The following is a 17064-nucleotide window of genomic DNA, read 5'->3' as shown; positions in this document are numbered from 1 at the left end:
ATGGCCTGGAGAAGGGCAGGAGTGGCTGTGCAGAGCACTATTCTGAACTGACACTGAGGACCAGAGTTCATCACTGCAANACTGGGAATGGAACCGGTTGACCTTTCACTTTGGAGGAGGAGGCCCACCAGCTGAGCCACAGTGGTTTGAGCAGGACACTGGGACTGTTAAAAAGCTCCCCGGTGACCCTGGTTGATGTGGCTCAGTAGATTGAGTGCTGGCCTGCAAACCAAAGGGTCACCGGTTCAATTCCCAGTCCGGGCACATACCTGGGTTGCTGGCCAGGTCCCCGGTAGGGGGCACATGAGAAGCAACCACACTCTAATGTTTCTCTCCCTCTCTTTCTCCTTCCTTTGCCCTCTCTCTAAAAATAAATAAATAAAATCTTTTTAAAAAATCTCCCCAGCTGATTCCAAGGTGCAGTCAGGGATGAGAGCCTCTGCCCTCAGAGCAGCCCCTGATGGAGGGAAGCTTTTGGTTGAGCACACTTCTTCTGCACAGGATGGGCAGGCCTTGCCCAAGGTCACACAGCAAAAGGACTATGGCCCGGAGAAGGGCAGGAGTGGCTGTGCAGAGCACTATTCTGAACTGACACTGAGGACCAGAATTCATCACTGCAACCAACCTCTCCTCATCGGTCCCACCCTGGACCACGCCGAAGCTTTGGATTGCCCTCTCCCCACCACCTCCTAACTGGACCTCCCCACCTCCCCACCTTGAGCTCTCACCTGAATGACCCTAGAATTAAGCATTCCCGGTTCTTTTCTGAACCAGCACAGAAAAGAGTGTCTTGAGGGAATTAATAAGTGCCCAAGTCTCAAAGGCCAGACCCTCACCTGAAGTGATATGAAAATGTAGCTGAACATCCACAGTGCAATACTCAGAAGGTGGGAGCAAATGCCATGCAAATATATGCAATCATTATGCAAACAAGGGCAGCACCAGATTAATGGTCTCGACCCTCAATCAGACAGCAGCTGTCTTTTTAGGTACAGGCATGGCTGACATGGAGGGCTGAGCTGCTCTCTGTCAAATGCATCTCGAGGAAGGGTAAAGAGGAGGGGTCCTTCTGACACCCGCCTTGTTGATGGTCTCCTCTGAGAAACCTAGGAGGGGTGTCTGTCAGGAAGGAGAATGTTCTCTGACTGGGCTCCTTGCCCAAGTCCCAGGTTCAATGCCGGGCTCTGTGCTCTGAGGTGGGGGTGTGTGGAAGTGATAGGGTTAGAAATAGCTGAGAAGAAGGCAGAGGCAGGGGTGAGAGTAGGGAAGTCCCTGGTGCTGGTGGTGACCACAGGGGTGAAAATGGACTCAGAAGAGTTGATAGCACGGTGGTAAGTACAATGGAGGTCATGGTCATGGTGGTGGTGGTGGTGGTGGTCATGGCGGAGGTGACATCAAATGTGCTGCTGTGAATGAAGCGAGGTGACGGGAGTATTGCTAGCATCAGTCGTGGTGGAAAGGGTGGAAAGAAGGAGGTGGGGAGGTGGGAGTTAGGAGGAGGAAGAGATGGGCAGTGGCAGAAATGTGGGGGTACGAAGGTCACTGTGGTGACTGGTAAGAGGTGAGGGTGATGGAGAATTGACAAGGAAGGTAGAGATGGTGAGGGGGTCTGGTAAAGATGGATTCTCAAATTCTTAGGCTCATTAGAGGAAGATGTTAGAGAACCATCATAACAAAAGCGAGGAGAAAAGGGGAAGGAATCTGAAGAGGAGACACAAGGTCTGATGTGACGGGGCGGTGGAGCATGAGGCCCCCAACCACAGGCCTAACAGAAGTTCAGAGACAACTTCTGGCTTCCCCTCAGCTACACACTCCAGTTCTACTCAGTGCAGGTGGCAGGCCTGGGGTCTGCAGGTGACTGGTGGGGTGATCTGAGGTTGGAGAAATCAGAGCCACTGGGCCTCAGTGTTTCCCTCTGTGAAATGGAAGTATGAAAGCCAAGTGAATGGGTGAGTTTGTTCTCTCCTCTGGGGCAGCAGGGCCCTTATCCACAGAGGTTCTTGTGGATGACCAGCTGCTCACGTGCAGTGGGAGGAAGCTGCCTGTGGGAGGTGGGGGAGAAGCGGGGAGAGTCAGAAAACAGAGAGGGCAGGGTAACAGGGCTTGAAATACATCAACAAATGTCTTCTCAAGAGAACTTGGCTTGAAGAAAAAGGAAACAGGATTCATGGGCGTGGACAACAGTGTGGTGATTGCTGGTGGGAGGGGGTATAAGGGGACCAACATGCACTGGGGTCATGTTAACTGGAGCCCCACAGAAAGGACTAGAAAGAAAGGGCTGAGTCAGAAAGTAACCTGCTCCGGGGTGATTATACGTGTGGACAAGAATGAAGAGCACTTGTGACTTCGTGTGGTTGGCTCTAGGGAACTCGGCCTGGGTTGGGGCCTCTGTGCCGAGGTCTGCAGAGAAAGAGAGGCTGATGGCTTTAAGTTTCCAGGCTCCCACTATGTGTCTCTGGGAGGGTCTGACAGTTCCCATTGAGGGATTCCAGCAGCTGCTGTGACTATCAATTGGGTGGGGTTTTGCTTCTCACTCTCCCGTACTCTGGACTCCAAGGTCTGAGGGCAAAGCTGTAAGCCCCAGGTTTCTGCAAAGCCAGCATACTCCCAACCACTACAGACCTAGATGGGGCTTTTGTGAGAATTTTAGAAGGCGTACCTCTGGAAAGATGCAACTCCTTGGCAGATGGTGCCTTGTGCCGATATATGCCCAGCATGAGCTGATTATGCCCCCACCTCTCCTGGCTGAGACCCAGCACATAGAACTACACATAGTAGTCCTGCGTGATTCCCGCTATGGAGGGAAACTGTGCAAAGGTCACAAGTCACACGTGAAAAGCACAGTGAGACCTTTCCCAGCTCCTCCAGATCGGCTGCGAGGGCCCTGCATGGCGGGGAGGCACAGCAGGGCGAACTCGCTGGTCCAGGCAATCAGGGCAGCGGGATGATAGGCCCAGGTACAAAGCCTGCCACCTCTTGTCCCCTCGGAGCCAAGTGAACACAGCTCTAGGACAGAGATGGGACAGAGAGTAGAGTCCCATTCAAAAAAAAAGCTAAAAGTCTAAGGAACCTCAAGATGGAACGGCTAATAACAACATGGTGGGTGATGAGAAACGGAGTCACAGGGCACAGAAGAGGCACCAGGCAGATCTACGGAGTGTCCTGGCCCTGACCTTGGCATTCCCTTCACCTTCGTGTCAGTTTGCTCATCCGTAAGCTGGAGATAACTAGGAATCTTCCCAGGACTAAAGACAGCATTGCATAGAAAGTGCTTAGTGACAGTTACAGAAACTGGGAATAAGACTCCAGTTTCTTGCTCAGGGAGAGACGTGGACATACTGTAAAAGGTCCACAATAGATGAGGAGGTCCAGGATGTTAGAGTTGTCAAAGTACCAGGCCTGCAGATTAAAAGAAAACTCAGGTGTGCCCTCCATAGACCAGACGGGGGTTGGGGGGGGGCGCACGGAGCTGCGCCCTGACCCCCTTCAGGACCAGGGTGAGCAGGGCGTGCTCTGGGCCCCCACACAAGGCCACACACCCTGCCCAGGGCAGCCCCGCCTGACTCAGTGTGGGCTGTGGGCCAGGATCTCTCGCCTCCCTTGGGGCAGCTCTGCAGGGCCATACAGAGCCATCGGTGCCTTGGTGGCAGTGCAGCGGCCCCTCGGCCCCTTCTGCCTCCTTTCCTGCCCAAAGTGAGGGGCAGTGCCCACTCCATCCCTGAGTGCTTCCCAGATGTATTTGTTTCCTCTGGCTGCTGTAACAAATCAGCACACATGCACTTTGTGGCTTAAAACTGCACTCATTTATTGTCTTCCAGTTCCGGAGGCCAGAAGTCTGGGAGCAGTCTCAGTCAGGGGTGGGCTGAAATCAAGGTGTCGGCAGGGCCGGATCCTTTGGGAGGCTCTAAGGGGTCATCTGTCTCCTCACCTTCTCCAGCTTCTGGGGGCCTCCTGCATCCCTTGGCTCATGGCCTCTTTCTTGCATTGCTCCAACCTCATGCTTCCAGTGGTGTGTCTCCTACTTCCTCCTCTGAAATTCTTGCCTCCCTCGTATAAGGGCCCTGTGGCTACATTTAGGGCTCATCTGAATAATCCAAAATGATCTCTCCATCTCAAGATCCCTAATCACACAGGCAAAGTCCCTTTTGGCGCATAAGCTAACATCCCAGGTTCTGGGGATTAGAATGTGAACAATTTAAAGGGATGGGGAGAGGGGGGGGTTTCAGTTTAGCACACCAAGGAGCTAAGCCCAAGAGAGTAGCCTTCTTCCTGAAGCTGGAGGCCCAGGTGACAGTGCTCATCTCCTTCCGAGTATCTTCTTTTGGACACGCTCCACCAAGGGCAGTCTGATTCCACCCAAGAACAGTGGGAAGCGTCTGGCTATAGGTTGTGTGATATGCAGCTGCCTGGAAGGCTTAAGCAGGCCAAGAAGTCTTTGAAATCCAGGAATGCCTGTCCCTTCTTTTCTCTCCCCCTAAGTGTCCCTCATTTTTGAAGGCTTGGCTGCCCTGGCCCACACAGAACAGCTTCCTGCTGCTCTCTGGCCTACGTCATGCTCCCTGGCGCCCCGGCTGCTGCCCACCCCCAGCCTGCTGCATGCACCTGTCTGCAGCTCCCCTAGAACGTGAGTCCAGGTCTGTCTCATTTTCTCCCCTCTTTGATGCTCACCATGGGGTCTGTGCCCCTGCAGAGAAGGAGCCTTGTCTGCTTCCAATCAATCAAATGCTTGCAGAACTGGGTCGTGCTGAGCTACTGTATGACTCCCAAGGAGAGAAAGACGGGAAGTGCAAGGTGTCAGCCCAGTGCCCTGGCTGTTCAGTCTGAAGGGTGCAGGCTGGGGTGCTCTAGGGGGCCCATCTACACTTTCATCTGTCTAGGTCTGGCAGCTAAAGGAGTGGCCCACCCAATGGCTCTCCCTGGCTCCGAGCAACTCCCCAGTCTGCTCACAGCTCCCCTTTCCCCAGCCCCAGGTCCCTTTCAATAGCTTTCCCACTTTCCATACTTTCCAGAGTAGTTAATATTCTGTGTATTACCTCTCATTCCCCCAGGAGCCAGTCTTCTCTGGCTTCTGCCCCTTTCTCCCACAACACTACCCTCCCCAGGGTCACGAACAACCTTGGTGTTGCCCAATCCAAAGGCTCCAACCAGAGCCAAGCTCTCCACTGCTCCCTACCCTCCTCGTACCCTTGGCTCTTTGGCCTCTTCATAAGGCCATTCTGTGGTCCTAGATTGTACTTGGCCCCCAAGAGGGGGGTCTGACTAGAGTGCTAGGGGTGTGAACACCGTAGGAACCCACAACCAACCAGGGAGGATAGCTGGTGGATAATTACTGCATCCTTGCTCCTTCGTGGGACATTTCTGAGGCGTGTTTTGTACATCGGGGGTCCCCACTGGGACTGGGCCAGTAGTTGCCCACAGCCGTGGTCTACTCATTTACACACCTTTTTTGGACTTGCCTCTCCATCCTGTCTTACTTCCCTGTTCCCTCACCTGCCTCCTGGAACAAGTAACTTCTCCCAAATCCTTGTCAAAACACCTGTTTTTGTGGAAACCAAACTCCTCATTCACATTCCTCTCGTCATTGCTGACCAGGCTCCTTCGCTCAGTCTCCAGGACCCTGGGTGGTTCTCACCCAAGTCTGCCTCTCTGCTCTCTGCAGCCTAGGGGTCACCAGCACCCCCAGCAGCAGCTATGTCCAGCACACACTCTGGTCCTGCCCTGCGTCTGGAATGCCCTGCCACCCCCTGGCACCTTTCTGCTCTATGCTCAACCAGGCACTTCATCTTGGCAGCCTTCCTTTGTGACGAGGGAGGGCAATCCTTAGGCTTCCTGCCCAGCCTAAAGCGAGCATACCGTGAAGCCAGCTACGAGCAAGAGGTAGCCAGGGAGCAGCAGGCTGTGGTCCCAGAGTCAAGCCCCACCAGGCCAGTGAGAGGTTGCCCTGGGGAAGCTGCTGTGGGCCCCGGGGTGGCCAGCCCAGTCGGCAGCCCCCATCCCTCCAAGGCCCTGCAGGCAGGAAGGAAGCCCCTTCCCCTTGCCCAGAGAACAGTTTGCACTGTGTTAACCTAAAAAACAAAAAGACTTTCAAAGTGAAAGGTGAACAAGTGTTTAGCTGCCATCAATACGAATAGCTATTCCGAGATGCACTAAACCAGCAGAAGCCCAAACAGTGCTCCGATTAGGAAACAGGTGTTCAGACGAGGTGATGGGGGACAATTGCATCAGTAGGAGGAAGACATTTTTGGGGTGCAGATTACATAGTGATGATAATTCTGAACAACGTTGTTGTACTTTGGTCCAGTTGTTAGTCAGATAGTCATGACTTCTTTTTGCAAAGTGTTTTTGGACACGGTGTTTCCCTAGGCCCAGTTGAAAGGTGGTTTTTCCCTGTTTTAATATTCCAAGGTTTGAGGTATTCAGCTCCATTTTAAAGTGGCTCCATTTATATTACTGTTTACAACTGGCTGGAAAGAATGAAAACTGAGTATCTCCCCAACTCTGCCTTTGCTGACATCACATTGGTAGCTTGAAATCAGCCATGGTGAGGATATTTACACCATGGAAACTGGCAAATGTTACAAGTCAAGGATTTAGTTTTCTTCAAAGAGCCACTACTGCCTTTGTCCCTATCCCTGCCCCCCACAACCTATGGCTCTGGGTGTGATGAAATCCACACCGTGTGTGTGAGTTGATACCACAGGTCCCAGCTCTGAGCTTCCCTCAAGAATCAGGACAGAATCGGCATGTGGGAGGGGTGTCGACTGGGCAGCACGGTGCCAAGATAGATGTGGGCCAAGCCAAAGACTGGAGTGCAACTGGGTGAAGTGGAAACCAGAGCTGGAGGAACTGAAGAACAGTGTGTGCGTGTGTGTGTGTGTGAGTGACGTGTGCACACAGAAAAGAGAGCAAGGGAGATACAAGGAGGTAAGAGAAAGAAAAACATGGAGAAATAAAGCCTAGAGACAAAACAAAAAACACAGAAGAAGACAGAGTGAAACAAGGCAAACAGAAACAGGCAGAAATGAAGAGAAGGGCAACTTGAGAATGGGAGAGAAATACAGGAAAGGCAAAAGCCAAGGGCAAAAGGAAGAATTCCGTGACCAAAGTGAAAACTGGGGAGGGATGAACAAAGACAGTTAGCAGCATGAGGGGGCCTGGGAAGTGACCAGGCCCATGCCGAGCGGACAGCTAAACCCGCTTCGGCAGCATGCAGGCTCACGGCACATGGGGCCGCTTGCAAGGGGCCCAAGAGCCAGGCCTCCCCCACAGTCCCGGCCACCAGCCACAGTGGGAATACCTCCGAAGGTGTCAATCATCTACCAGACTCAAAGATGCAAATGCCTGACTGCTTCCACAATGTAGGCACTAAATGCCCCAGTAATGCAATAATGTGTTGCCCAATTACTCACATGATGAGCAATTTTAAATTAGGTAAAAAATATGTAGGCAATTGCTAAGCAATTTGATTGTCTGTGAAAGGAATTCCCTCCTAACATTCCCTTGAGTTTTTCATTCTCCCTTGTTAGTCAACAGTGGGAGGGACGTGCAGACTGGAGTCTGCCTGGTGGCTCTCCTGGCTGGATTCTGCTCATGCTTGGGTTAGGCTCCCGGATTTGCACCCTTCCCCTTGCCTGGAGATTTACTGATGTCGGCTTGTACTAGTGGGGGAAAAAATGTTTTTGTACATTTTTCTAATTCTGCAATCAGTGGCACCGTGTTGGTTGCTTGAAACTCACCACGGGGGTAGTACTTCCATCATGGAAATTGGCAACTGCTGCAAACCCAGGCTTTTTTTACCTTTAGGTGAGTGCCTTCACTCACCTCCCCCATCCCCACCAACCTGTGGCTTCCAAAGGGGCTGACCCCAGAGCACGTTTGTGGGTTTATAGCATTGGCACCAGGTCCAGCTGGAAGCCGCCCTTCCCCAAGGGGCAGAGCCAAATCCAACAGGGGCAGTCACGTGGGCAGCGTGGTGCCTACGCAGAGGAGCTGCAGCCTGTCCCGGGCTCTGTGTGAGGAGTCCTTGTGCCCTTCCCTCTAGGCAGTGTGGTCTGGAGGGAAAGGTACTGGCCTGAGTGTCAGACAAGGAAACCCAGGCCCAGCAAGAAAAGTGACTGGTTCTCAATCACCAGCAACACGGGTGGGACGGGCCAGGTAGGTCTCCAGCTCAGTGGCTTCTCTGCTGGCCTAGGCTGCTCAGACTTAGAGTCCCAGGAAATCTGTTGTGCTACTTCCACAAACAGAAAGGTTTTGCTGTTATAACTCCACTACCTTCTCCAGAAGCTAAGTCCTAGTACCTAGTGACCCTTTGTGTTGCCCACCTTGAAGGGGTTGTGTAGGCAGATCGGGGGTTGGGAGGATAGGGAGGTGAGAGACCTAAGTGGAGAGAAGGTAGAGACAGGCTGGAGAGACACGTCAAAAAAGCATTTCAAGTATTGCTGGGGGAGGTCTCCACGTGAGGGGAAGGGGGGAGCTCACCTCTGTTCCTCCGGACAGGGACTGTGGGGGCAAACCGAGCCCAGGGCGCGTCCAGAGCAAGTGCTTCCATTTCCCTTCATGAGGAGGAAGAGTTACGTCCTGGCCCATGAGGAGGGGCAACAGAGCCAGTAAATCAAAGAGACAGACCTAGCCCCCTGCCCCCATCTGGGGTGTATCTGTGAGAGCCTGTTCCTTGGATCTGAGCTGTGCCAACTGCTGGTCTGCAAAGCCTCAGCACCCCCAAGCTGGAGCGGCTAGCAAACCAGCTTATGTATGTGAAGAGGACATGCTCAGGCTTCGATAAGTCTACTCTGCAAGGTTTGTTCTCTGTCCCACCAGTCTGGTGACATGGCCAGGCCTTCCCTTCATAAAGAGACCCCAACCAGCCATGGTGCCATGCAAAGCAGGTACCAGAGACCCGATTTTGAGGGCAAAGACCCTGGCCAGGCAGCTGGGCAACTCATCTTCTCAATCTCTCCCCCCAACCCTCTTTCTCTCTCTCTCTCTCTCTCTCCTCCTTAAATCTGGGCCCTCACTCCCTATCAACTTACTAGCCCACAGCAAACAGCTAAATACAAGGTGGATGGCAAAAAAACAGAACTATCTCCTGGAGGGTGGGCTCCTTGTCGTACAGGCTTCCCCCACAAGGTGAGTGTTCTAGGAACCCATCTGTATCAGTGGACCAGCTGATTGGCAATTGCTGCAAACCCAGGCTGGTTGTGAGAGGTAGCATTCAGCTTCAGTGAATTTTTTTTGGAAGACTCAACACATTTATGCATTTCGTGATGGCTGACTTGCGAGCGCACCTGCCCACACCTCACTGAGTGTTCAGCAGTTTTTGACTAAAATTGGAGTGAACCCCTCACCCCATCCTCCCTATTCACCCAATCTCACCCCAAATGCCTTTTTTTGTTTCCCTGGATGAAAAAGTCCTCAAAGGGAACCATTTTGCCAATGTGGAAGAGGTGAAACAAAAGACAGCACAATCACTAAGATACAAAAATCAACCCGAAAACTGTTTTGAGCAGTGGAAAAGACATCTCGATAGGTGTGTTGCATCACAGAGAGAGCACTTTGAAGGTGAATAAAGTTGAAACATGTAAGAATAAATACACATTTTTATAAATAAATTCGGGGGGGGGCTTGAGTCCCTTTTCATATAGTCCCTTATACCTTGATGTCTATCAACCAGCTGCAAACTGTCCATTCACTTTCCTTTCTCAGCTGTGCTGTTCCAGCCACGAGCCATCTGCTGTTCTGGAACCTCACTGGGCGGCTCTCCAGCCCATTTTGGGAGGGGGGGGTCTGTGTTGAGGAAAGCAGTTTGAGGGGACCAGTTTAGAAGATGTGAAACCAGCATGGACCTTGGAATCAGAGAGACTAGGGTTCAAATCTTAGCTTCATTACTTCCTAGCTATGTGACCTCAAGCAAGTCACCTGGCCCCCTGAGCTTCCTTGTCCTCATCAGCACAGTGGGGCCACTACTGTGTGGCTCACAGACCTGCTGACGTGGTCAAACAAGGTAATAGATGGAAGCTTCTTGCCAAGACCTGGCACAGAGGGAGAGTGGATAACTGTTCATCCCCTCCCATCGCACATTCTTTGCTTGTCCCACAGTAGAAGAGACGTGAGAAAATTATAATGCCTGCCTAGGGAATGTTTTTACTGAGATCTGTAAAATCAGCAGTTTGTTATGGACTGAGTATCTGTCCCTATCTCTTGACCCTGACCTCCTTTTTCGCCATCAGGGGGCTACCAGATGTGCTTCCTGTGGAACCAGGCAGACATACAGACATACACACACACACATACACACACCCACACACAAAGAGGAGTGCATATGCACATCTGTCGGCTTAGGGCGCAGGCGCATAGGCCCCCGGCTACCTGGGGCGGGATGAACAGGCAGGGAGCATGCGGTGCCCCCCCACCCCCACTCCCACCCGCTCTCTGCCAGCTCGCCTCTCTGGTCCGCCCTTCCCGGCCAGACAAGGGCCCTGGGCAAGTGAAGAGGCTTTGGCGCCCTCTGCTGCCGACAGCACTGCCTGTAGCCCACGTTCAACTTGCTGGAGCCTGTGCAGCAAGCACTGGGGGCCTGGGGGCCTCCCCTCCTTCTAGTGTGGGAAGAAAGAAAACTAGAAGGGAGGAAGAGAGAGGAAACAGGAAGGGGGGGGCAGGGGGAGTGTCCAAGATCCCCCTCAGTTTTCAGAGCCACCAGGATGGAGGACCCAGCCATGCATCCCCTCCGAACACAGCCGCTGCTTACAGACGAATCGCCTCAGATGTTCCTATCCACTCTCTGAAGAACTTGCAGTGGTACAGCCAGGCCCCAGGGGTCCCCACACACTGGCTGTGATGCCTGTAAGTTCACACAACAGGACTTACCCTGGGCCGGGAAGATTTCCCTACCTTTGGTGGAAATGCCAAGGCCAGAGGTAGAAGCCAGAGAACTTGATGCTAAAAAACATGAACTCGGGAGCAAGACAGACCTGGGAAATGCCAGTACTGCCCCTAGGAGTCACGGGATCTTGGATTCCTAACCTCCGCAAGCCTCTGCATTCTTTTCCTCAGAATCGGTGGAAAGAATACAGTTGCTGTGAGGATTACATAAAACATTTGCACGGCGCGCAGCCCAGGGCCTCGCGCACAACAGATGCAGCTATTATTATTACTGCTGTTGTCTCCCTTGCCGTGGGCATCGTGAGAGGGGAAGGGCACCGTGTGGTCAGAACCTCTGCAGCTTGCATGGCACCCTGGTAGGTGGAGGGATGTGGGCTCATCAGACTCCCAGCTTTGCAGAAGGCCACAGGGTCAGTCAGAGTCCTGTCAGAAACAAGGGCCAAGACTGCCTGCTGGGCGCTGACCCTCTTTCTCCTGGGATGGTTCCTCCCTGCCCTGCCCCCACCCCCGAGGAACTGCCCTCTTGGACCAGGCAGACTGTGCAGGGTGTGGACAGCAAGGCCCTTCTCTGGGATACTCAGACTTAGAGCTACTGGGAGCCAGTTCTGTCTCGTGGCAAAACCTCCACGTTACAACACTTGGAAGCTCTCTGTGGCCATGTTAGCTGTCTTGTGGACCAAACCAGCCTGCGGTGAGAGGAAAGAATGAGGCTGACGGGCAGCAGGAGAGGAAAATGAGGGTTTGAAGAGGTTTTCATGGTCCACAGGCCCCCGGCTCCAGGTGTCGCCCATGCCTGCCTGTGTCTCCTCTGGCTGAACTGCTTAGAAGACTTCTCCTTAGATTCTGTGAGGCATTCCAGGGTCCCCCATTAAGCCCCTACTTTTGACATTTGTATGAGCTAGAATTCTGTCTCTTGCAAGCAAAGGGACAAGAACGGGTTCCTCAATTCTCTGCCCCTCAATCTCCTCTCTTTGTCTTCACTCATAGATGAAGACATAGATATTCCCATTCCACATTTTTGTCCATCCTCCCCCCCAAAAAGTTCCAAAATGGATTTTTTCCTTTTATTTTTAAGAAGTGTTTTCTCAAGTGTAACACATTTGTTGTAGAGTCTGTTTGTTAGGGTATAAATGTGAACTTGGTTTCTAGCAACTTTCCTCTCACCCAACTGGGCGACGGGGCTCTTCATGACGTCATGTCTGCACTGCACAAGTCCCCGCCACTCCCATCTGTTAGAACAGCCTCGTGCCAACAGTTTAGGCTCTGCCTGTCCCTGGCTGGTGTGGCTCAGTGGATTGAGCACTCGCCTGCAAACCAAAAGGTCACTGGTTCTATTCCAGTCAGGGCACATGCCTGGGGGCATGCAAGAGGCAACTTATCAATGTTTCTCTCCCTCTCTTTCTCCCTCCCTTCCCCTCTCTCTAAAAATAAGTAAATAAATAAAATCTAAAAATCTTTTTTTTTTTTTAAAAAAGACTCTTCCTGTTCCCCTCCTCCAGTCAACCCCACATCTGTTCAGCGCTGTGGCCTTCCCACCCAACTCTCTCCTATGGGTCTCTGGGACTGGAGATGCAGGTGGCTGGGGTCTCATAAGACTGTCCTCTCCTGGGTGGATTGTCCCTGCTTTTCTGGCTGCTCCCACTGTCCTCTCTTCAAAAGCGGAGCCCTCCGGAGGGCCTGTGTGCTCTCTGAAGCCCTGGACTAGAGCCATCCTGGCGGGCACCTGGGCCCAGCTCCCTCACACAGCGTTCTCTCCGCTGTCACTGCCTCCCACTCCCTTTGCCCTACTCAGGCAGCTCAAGGTCTACCACCGCGTCCATGGACGAGGCAGACACCCACCGTGCTTGTCTTGCCTTCTGAGAAATTCCCTGTGGCTTCAGGGAGGAAAAGCACCCCCTTCTCCCCACATGCTTCCCACTGCGTGTCCCCCACTCCACGTCCCTAGGGCCAGCTGTGAGGCGAGAGCCAGTGCAGACCCCTGCAAGCTCTATGGAAGGGACACATAGGCTCTCTGAACTGAGAGACACAGGGGCCCCAAGGTCTTTTTCTCAGTGTTGGGGGTTAGCTGCTTTGCAGAACAGGAGAAAAAGTGTCACCAACATCCTGTTATGTGTCCTGGGCTCTCCTCCTCCCTGAACCCAGCCAAGCTCACCGAAGCGAAGGGCATGCTGGGGGTCTGTGGGAACTGTGCGGGATCCAGATCAGAGGAAGAGCCCAGGGCTGACTCACAACTCCAGTTTCTGAGAAACCAACACTGTGCCAGGAAAAGCAAGTAGACAAAATCCCAGCAGCATTTGCCTACTGCCCCCAAGTTCGGAGGGCAGGGGTGGGACACGAACTTGCAGAGAATGTACCATCTGGAAGTCCCATCAATGCTGTGGACCAACAGCGTGCGGAGGGAGCTCATGGGGAGGGCTTGGGGTGCACATGGTCACTAAGCCAATCACATAATTGGGGGAAAGCTGTGTCTGACTCAGCTTATCCCTGATTCTGCCTTTCTCTGTTCTGGGTAGGGTGGGCACAAGTCTCATCATGGCTACATCTGCTCCCTAGAGAATCAACCTGACATATAGCCAGACCCTGGTGCAGAGACAGGGGTCCCCACTGGGCCTGCCCCCAGCTAGATCTCCCAATTAGATCCTTGAGTTGGTCATGGCACTGGAAGGCTCTACTTGGGGGAGTAGGAACAGCACACAGGCACACACTGCACGTGCACACACACGCATGCACACACACACACACACCCTGCAGTGAGCCAGGCCCACGAGTCCACTCTGCAGGTGAGTGGGGCTCCATGGCATCGGTAATTTATATCTGCGGCCAACTGGTGGCGTGAGTTTGTGTTAACCAGTCCTTCGGCCTAAAACACAACCAGACAATTGGAAAAACATCCAGGTAGAGGTGAGCTGAAGAGAACCCACTTGGGGATAATAATAAGATTTACATACATCCATTTTTTAAGAAGAGTAATAAAACACACACACCTATGTGTGCAAACACATGGGGTCTTTGAAAAGACTGTGTCATAAGAAGAGAAGAATGTGTCCCTGCGAGGGCAGAGGGAAAGAGCCCCTTTGAAAAAGTTGATCGTGGCACCACAAATACCTTTCAGACCACATCTGCTTCGTGCTCACTTCATTTCATTAAAATGTGAACTCTAAGAAAGGAGAGTTGAAAAACAAGGTGGAAAGAATGAAATGGCATGGTTGGCTAAGTAGCAGGTAGAAATCAACAGCAAACCACATACAAGAAAGGCTGTCAGAAAACTAAACATGCAGCTGCAAGTTTAACATCGCGTTGTGATGGTGAAGAGCAGGACCCCAACTGCAGAAGGCCGACCTGTAGATGCGGAGGACAGAACGTAAAGGGCAAGCCCGGAGGAAAAAGCTAAGGGAGGGAGCACAGCAGACCTCAAGGCCCAGCTAAGAACCAAACCAGTGAAGCAAAACCAGACTCACAGAAGGGAGGATGCGGTGCTTCTGGGCTGGTGAACGCCCCGGGCCTATAAAGTTTATAGCTCCCTTTCAATCTAAGTTAGTTAATAAAAAAGAAAGAAACGGTTAGAAATACCAGGCAGGATTTTGTCCATTTCAAGGGTAAGGAAATAATTCTCTAAGCTCCCACGCAGAATGGGAAATCTACATTTCTGAAAATGTATAACTGGAAGAGAGATTCCACGGAATGTTGGGCAGTGCTTATGTTGGAGAAAAAAACGTCTGTCATAAACCCAACCTGAGAAATGCCGAATGACGGGGGGAAAAGCCCAAAGGACAGAATCTCATGCTGAGGCTTTTTCAGGGCTTTTTAAGGTGTCTGTGCAAATTGTTAAATTAGTGATATTAGCAAGCACAGTTTTCCAAATTTATCTGACGGTGAAACCCTTTTCCATCTGCGTGGCTCTTTCCTGAGAGAGGGCACAGTGGAAAGCACTTTGGGAGACAGTCCTCTGCTGAATTTTGAGAGACCATGGTTTCACCTAAAATTTCAACAACGTGCAAGGGCGTTCAGGCATAAAGACAACAGAAAGACTTTCCTATCGACAGAACGTATGACACATACATGCCCAGAGTGGCTCCCCCTTTCATGGAGGAAAAATGCTCAGAGATGCATCTCGGCAAGCAGGAAAGAAATGAAATGAGCAAAATCATAGTAAACAAAAAAAAATCAGTATAGGGAAGTTGTTGTAATAAGAGACCTGGAAGTGTATGTTTAAAACCTGTTAGACATGACACCAGCATCCACACCCTTCCCTGCCTAGCCCCTGCCCCAGAAGGCTGCCCACACAGGCCACACTCATCCCCCTGGCTCCAGGGCGGAGTTCTGGGCTGAAGATGAAGGCTGGGAGGAGGGAGAAGCTGGGGTATCCTTCCTGCTCCCTCCCTACTTCAGTGCCCTCTCTCTGGCCGTGGCAGTGTACCCAGCCTCAGCTCTCACCTGGACCTCTTCTCCAAGGTTCCAGCTCTCTCTGGGCTCCAGTCACCGCAGGGCCTCCCTTGTCCCTGCAGCTCTGGGAAGGGTAACAGATCCTGGTTTTTGCTGGTCCCTGCGCTGCCCCATCACCCTCCACCTTATCTGCACTTCTATAAGTAGATCCTCATTAAAGCCTCTTTATTTAAACCATCTCGGGTGAGTGTTTCTTGCCAGGCCTCTGACTCACACACTTCTCAATTCTTTTTGTAAAGCCAGAATAACCCTGACACTAAAACCTGACAAAGGGAACACAGAAAGACGGAGTGAATGAATGAATCATACACTAGTCTCATTTATATAGATGTAAAGTCCTAATACAAATTTAATCAGATCAAGTCCAAAGTAAGTCCAACAATGTCTTAAAAGAACACACCATGAGCAGACAGACATTCCTGGAATGCATGGATGACGCTATAGCAAAACTGTAGCAAACTGACTAACCACAGCAACAGGTCTAATGCTCTTTTTCTCAAGAGCATTTTACATGCTGAGTTGATGACTGGTAAATGTCAACAACCATGACTGATTTTCTTTTAAAAAGCTCTACTGAAGCCCTGGCTGGTGTAGCTCAGTGGATTGAGTGTGGGCCTGTGAACCAAAGTATTGCGGTTCGATTCCCAGTCAGGACACATGCCTGGGTTGCAGGCCAGTTCCCAGCGGGGGACGCAGGAGAGGCAACCATACATTGATATTTCTCTCCCTCTCTCCTTTCCTTCCCCTCTAAAGATAAATAAATGAAAATCTTTTTTTAAAAAAAGCTCTACTGAACTGGAAATGTAAGTATATTTATTGCACATGATTTTAAAAAATGGACCCTCAAACTCACATCAAAAACCAAAAGAGCGAAATGTAAGAGGCACCCTCATTAAACACAGGACAAGACACAGATTCCTACGTCTTCTATTCAACATTGGTTTAAAGATCTTAGCTAAGGAAATTAGACAGAAAAAATATAAAAGAGAACAAACTATAATTATTTTGGAATATAACTATCTTCTTAGAAAAACTAGGAAAAGAAATATAAAATTATCAGAATAGAAGTCTTTTATAAAGTGGCCAGTTATAACATGATTACAACAAAATTAGTATCTTTTCCATTTGCTAATAACATGTTAGACAACATGACTTTTTAAAAAGGTGAGGTATTAGCTATGCACTGCTGTATGACAAATTAACCCAAAACTTCAGTGGCTTTGAAACCAGGAAAATTGGCGTCTGTTGTACCCTAACAGACCTTCTTACATTTCCTTTCAATCCAAACTTTTTTATAAGGAGAAAAACGTGTAGGTAAGGGGTCTGGAATTCAAGGGAAAAAAGTACAGGTAAGGGATTGGGGACTCAGGAAAGAGGTTTATCAGATAAAAGCTGCAGCCTGGTCTTTTCTTTATCTGTGTCCTGGGCAGTTTTCTTCATCCATGTCCTGGGGGGCAGACTGTCTCTCCCTGGAACACAGTGGCTCAGACACCACCTGGGCTGCTTCTCATCTCTCCTGGAGCACAAAGGCCAATCGCCTGTGGTCTCCTGGAGTCAGGGTGGGCTGTACCTGCAGTTCTGAAACAATAGCTTTTCACATGCATTAACTACTAGGCTTATTAACTATTACCTAAAACTAAAATATTCCAACTCTTGAGTTCTCCCATCAGTTTAAAACAACATTTCTTATCTCACAATTTCTATGGTCAGAAATTGGGTGTGACTTAGCTGGGTTCTCTGTCT

Source organism: Sturnira hondurensis, unplaced genomic scaffold, assembly GCF_014824575.4.
Source record: "Sturnira hondurensis isolate 20B ecotype Veracruz unplaced genomic scaffold, ASM1482457v3 Scaffold0005329, whole genome shotgun sequence".
NCBI classification, from domain to species: domain Eukaryota; kingdom Metazoa; phylum Chordata; class Mammalia; order Chiroptera; family Phyllostomidae; genus Sturnira; species Sturnira hondurensis.
Note: the sequence above shows the minus strand (reverse complement) of the source record.